The sequence below is a fragment of the Durio zibethinus genome, chromosome 13, assembly GCF_047325235.1.
Source record: "Durio zibethinus cultivar Kanyao isolate XHJ-2024 chromosome 13, ASM4732523v1, whole genome shotgun sequence".
Lineage (NCBI taxonomy): Eukaryota > Viridiplantae > Streptophyta > Magnoliopsida > Malvales > Malvaceae > Durio > Durio zibethinus.
The window spans coordinates 249,977-256,090 of record NC_143174.1 but is presented as its reverse complement, the minus strand read 5'-3'; the positions used below and the strand labels follow the sequence as shown (position 1 = coordinate 256,090).

The 6,114-nt window shown below is 22.4% G+C and overlaps 1 long non-coding RNA gene across 1 annotated transcript; it reads left to right on the top strand.

Annotated features, from left to right (window-relative positions):
• The first annotated feature begins 274 nt into the window (after nucleotides 1-274).
• On the top strand, nucleotides 275-1,423 carry LOC149515200 (uncharacterized). Its single transcript, XR_016326844.1, has 2 exons — nucleotides 275-663; nucleotides 1,016-1,423. It is a non-coding gene; the product is annotated as an uncharacterized LOC149515200 (long non-coding RNA).
• The last annotated feature ends 4,691 nt before the right edge of the window (nucleotides 1,424-6,114 follow it).

The window sequence follows — 6,114 nt, the reverse complement described above, 5'->3', positions numbered from 1 at the left end:
AAAATATTTTTTTTTGAAATTATTATTTTTTTATTATTAACTAATGTTTTCAAATCATGAAAACACAAAATAAATAAAAAATGAATGAATAAATGACATGCTACAACCAAAAAGTCAAAACGGGAAAGAAAATATCTTACCTTAAACCCGAATCAAAATCAATTTAGGTCAACTTTTTGAATCAGGCCTAGATTATTTCTTGAATGAGTTCGGCCTCAAGGCTTTGATTTGGGTTAATGAATGGTTGAGGTTTAAGGCTTGGGTTAGCCTATCTTCTTTTCCTTTGAAACAGGCCCGTTCTGAACTCTACTTCAAGCTCTTTTATTTTTCTCTTTGTCTCACTGTTGCTCTTCGAAACTTCCCTTAAACTTCCACTCATGGTAGTTGTTCCTCCTTCCAAAATCCAATGGCTTTTCTACACCATCGCCTCTATTCTTCATCGGTCTGAGTTGTTCTTGCCATTGTGGATCACTACCAATCTTCACCACTAGAGACTTCTTTCAGATCTCCTTCACTCCCTTTGTTTTGAATGATACCCCCTTCGTGCATAACTCAAGGAAAAAAAAAACAACTAGCAGAACTCAAGCCAACCGATGTTGCCTCTACCGACACATGCCACGCCAAGCCCTGAAAGTTCTCCAGCCAATGTGGGTTGCCGCTGCTGTAAGTCACCTCTGGTGTCACCAATTGCCAACTTTGCTTTTCTTTTTTCCTCGTACAAAATTCCCAAGCTAAACTTGAAAACCTTCAAATCTAGAACCTTTTAAAATCTGCAAATCCAGTCGAACCTTCTGAATATTTTTGAATCTGCATTGGTTTGTTTTTTATTATGTATTGTTGTTATCTGAAAAGTTGAATTCGAAAGCTGAATTGTACTTTCGTCACTTGTGGACAAATCTTAGATTGATTGTGCAATTGATTGTATTTAATACAGAATCGGTTGGGTTGAATGTGGAATTGGTTGCGATTTTTTCTGGGTTTGTATATTGAGGCTGAGTTTTTGGGTATTTAACAGGGCGCGAAAGCTGGGTGAATGTGGGTTTCTATGATTGGGTGGTTTGATGACCAGTTAGTGATATAGTGGTGTTTTGGCAAAGGTTCAATTGAGGCCGGGATATAGTTTCAAGCTAGCTGTCGCTTAATTGCAATGCTGGTTGCTATACTACGTTGAATGGCAGTGTTGGATTTTGGTGATGGTTCGTAGAGGAATGGAAGGTAACAGTGGGTATTAATGGCGGTGAGGATGTGTTCTCGGCCATGTGGGAAAACTGCTACTGGATATGGCTGAAAACTATTTCGCTCACTATCTTTATCTTTTTTTTTTCAATCTTCCCCCCTTTCTGTGTTTCTCTTTTTCTTGTTGCTGTCCTTCTTGCTATAAATTGCAATCATTTATAATACTATGTGATTGAGTTTTAGTGCAATTCTGATTATCACCCAAAGCTAAAAATTAGCACCAATCCTAATCTCATTTTTTCAGCTTTTCTTTTTTTTAAAAAAAATAAATCAGATAATGGAGAAAGAAAAAGAAATTAAGCAATAAATAGACCATAAAAATGATAAATACAAAAATAAAAAAATCTAAAATAAAAATGAATAAAAATCCCTACAATCGAACTTAGATTAGTATCAATTGATAAAAAACCCCGGATAAAATAGGGTGTCTACACTCGCTTGGTAAACAAATTTATTTTTTAAATCTTTTACTTATTAATTTTGGAATATTAATAAATTAGTATTAGTTTATTCCAAATAAGTTTGTATTAACTAAAACAACTATTTTATGACAAATCAAAATGTTATAACGATTTGAAATAGACAATTGTTCAAATAATAATAACTATATGAACTTATTCGGTAAACAAATTTATTTTTTAAATCTCTTTCTTATTAATTTTTAGAATGTTAATAAATTAGTATTAATTTATTCTAAATAAACTTGTATGAATTGAAAAAATTGTTTTATGACTAAACAAAAAGTCAAAACGATTTGAAGCATATAATTATTCTAATAGTCTTAACTATTTGAAATGATTCGATAAACAAATTTATCTTTTTAAATCTTTTGCTTATTAGTTTCTGAAATATTATGAAATTAGTATTATTTTAATCTGAATAAGCTTGTACAAATAAAATAATTATTTTGTGATAAAATAAAAGGTCATAACGATTTAAAATAAATAACCATTCATATAGTCTTAAATATTTGAATTGGTTTGACAATTAGATTTTTTTTAATTTTCCTAGTTATTAAGTTTTGAAATATTATTAAACTTGCATTATTATTTTTTGAATAAAGTAGTATAAATAGAACAAATTGTTTGATGATAAAATAAAAGGTTATAATGATTTGAAATAGATAATTATTCAACTAGTCAAAACTATTTGAAATGGTTTGGCAAGTAAATTTACTTTTTAAATATTTTACTGATTAATTTTTTAAATATTAATAAATTAGTATTATTTTATTTTGAACAAACTTATATTAACAAAAAAATTTGTTTTATGACAAAACAAAAAGTAATAATGATTTAAAATAGATAATTGTGTAAATAGTTATAATTATTTGAACTGATTTTATAAATAGAATTATTTTCTAAATCTCTTACTTATAAATTTGAAATATTAATACAGTAATTTTATTCTATTTTGATTAGGCTTATATGAGCTGAAATAATTATTTTATGACAAAACAAAAGGTTATAACAATTTGAAATAAATAATTATTTATATAGTCTTAACTATTTAAACTAATTCGGCAAATGAATTTATTTTTTTAAATCATAGTTATTAATTTTCAAAATATTACTATATGAATAAAAACAATTGTTTTATGATAGGACAAAGATTATAACAATTTGAAATAGATAATTGTTCAAATAGTCATAACTATTTGAATTGGTTCAGTAAATAGATTTCTTTTTTAAATCTCTTATTAATTTTTCAAATATTTATTAAATTAGTATTATTTTATTTCAAAAAAGCTTGTATGTTGGAAAACAATTGTTTTATGACAAAATAAAAGCTAATAACTATTTAAAATAGATAGTAATTTAAATAGCCAAGATTATTTGAACTGATTTGATAAACTAATTTATTTTTATATCTCTTGCTTATTAATTTTTGAAATATTAATAAAATACTATTATTTTATTTTGGATAAGCTTTTGTAGACTAAAACAATTGTTGTATGACAAAATAAATGGTTATAATGATTTTAAATAGATAATTGTTGAAATAGCCATAACTATTTGAACTTGTTCGATAAACAAATTTATTTTATCGAATCTTATACTTATTAATTTTTTGAATGTCAATAAATTAGTATTATTTTATTTCAAATAAGCTTGTATGAATTGAAATAATTATTATATGACTTAACAAAAGGAAAAACCGATTTGAAAAAGATAATTATTCTAATAGTCTTAACTATTTAAACTGGTCTGGCAAACACATTTATTTTTTAAATCTCTTATTAATTTTTAGAATATTATTAAATTAGTATTATTTTTATTCGAATAAGCTTGTATGATAAAAAATAATTGTTTTATGAGAAAACAAAGATCATAACGATTTGAGATTGATATTTATTTAAATAGTCTTAACCATTTGAAATAGTTTAGAAAAATAGCTTTAGTTTTTAAATCTCTTGCTTATTAATTTTTGAAATATTAATAAAATAGTATTATTTTATTTTAGATAAGTTTTTATGAATTGAAATAATTGATTTACGACAAAACAAAAGGTTATAACAACTTTAAACAGATAATTATTCAAATAGTCAAATCTATTTCAAGTTGTTTGGTAAACAAATTTATTTTTTTTAATCTCTTGCTCATTAATATTTCAAATGTTAATAAGTTAATATTATTTTATTCTAAATAAGCTTGTATGAACTGAAATAATTGCTTTATGACTAAACAAATGGTTAAAATGATTTGAAATATATAATTGTTCTAATAGTCTTAACTATTTGAACTAGTTCGGCAAACACATTTATTTTTTAAATCTCTTACTTACTAATTTTTGAATATTATTAAATTAGTATTATTTTAATCCAAATAAGCATGAATGAAAAGAAAAAATTGTTTTTTGACAAATAAAGATGATAAAGATTATAGATAGATAATTGTTCAAATAGTCATAACTATTTGAACTATTTCGGTAAATAGATTTCATTTTTAAATCTTTTATTAATTATCAAAATATTAATAAATTAGTATTATTTTATTTTGAATAATTTTGCATGAACAGAAAGAATTGTTTAATGACAAAACAAAATGCCATTATGATTTGAAATAGATAATAGTTCAAATGGACATGACTATTTGATCTTGTTCGGTAAATAGATTTATTTTTTAAATCTCAAACTTATTAATTTTTAGAATACTAATAAATTAGTATTATTTTATTTTGAATAAAATTGTATGAATAGATACAATTGTTTTGTGAGTATCATAACAATTTGAAATAAATAATTATTCAAATAGTCATAATTATTTGAACTTGATAAACAAATTTACTTTTTAAATCTTTTACTTATTAATTTTTAGAATTTTAATAAATTAGTATTATATCATTTTGAAAAATCTTTTATGAATAGAAACAATTGATTTATGACAAAACAAAAGGTCATAACGATTTGAAATAGATAATTCTTCAAGTAGTCATAACTACTTGAACGTGCTCAGAAAATATATTTATTTTTTTAAAAATTTTACTTATTAATTTTTGGAATATTAATAAATTTAAATTATTTTATTCAAAATAAACTTACATGAATAGAACCAATTGTTGTTATGACAAAACAAAGGTCATAATGTTTTGAAAATAGATAGTTGTTGAGATAATCATAACTATTTCAACTTATTCAATAAATGTATTCTTTTGTTAATTCTATTACTCATTGATTTTTTGAATATTAATAAATTAGTATTATCTTATTTCAAATAAGCTTATATGAACTAAAACAAGTGTTTTTTTTACAAAAGAAAAGGTCATAATGATTTGAAATAGATAATTATTCAAACACTCATAATTATTTAAACTTGTTCAGTAAATATATTTATTTTTTGAAATCTTTTACTTATTAATTGTCAAAATATTTATAAATTAATATTATTTTAATTTGAATAAACTTGTATGAATAGAAATAATTTTTTTATGACAAAACAAAAAATCATAACAAGTTGAAATAAATAATTGCTCAAATAGACATAATGATTTGAATTTATTCGATAAATAGATTTATTTTTTAAATATTTTACTTATTAATTGCTTTAATATTAATAAATTTGTATTATTTTATTCGAAATAAGGTTGGATGAACCAAAAAAAAAATCTTTTATGACAAAACAAAAGGTTTTACCTATTCAAATAGTTAATGTTCAAACAGTCATAATTATTTAAATTTGTTTAATAAATAGATTCATTTTTTAAATCTTTTTATTATTAATTTTTGAATTATTAATAAATTAGTATTATTTTATTTTGAATAAGCTTATATAAACTGAAACAATTTTTTTATGACAAAATAAAAGGTTAAAACAATTTGAAATGGATAGTTATTCAAATAGTCATGATTATTTGATCTAGTTTGGTAAACATATTTATTTTAAAAATTTTTTACTTATTAATTGTCAAAATATTAATAAATTAGTATTATTTTAATTTGAATAAGCTTGTATGAATAGAAACTATTGTTTTATAACAGAACAAAAAGTCATAATGATTTAAAATAAATAATCATGTAAATATTCATAACTATTTGAAACTAGTTTGATAAATATAATTATTTTTTAAATCTCTTATTAATTTTTGAAATATTAATAGATTAGTATTACTTTATTTTGAACAAACTTATATGAACACAAACATTTATTTTATGATAAAACAAAAGGTTATAATGATTTAAAATATATAATTATTCAGATAGTCATAATTATTTGAACTAGTTAGGTAAACAAAATTATTTTTTATATCTCTTATTAATTTTTAAAATATTAATAAATTTATTTTATTTTATTCCAAAAAAGCTAGTATGAATTCAACAAAACTTATTTTATGACAAAACAAAAGGTCATAATGATTTAAAATAGATAATTGTTCATATAG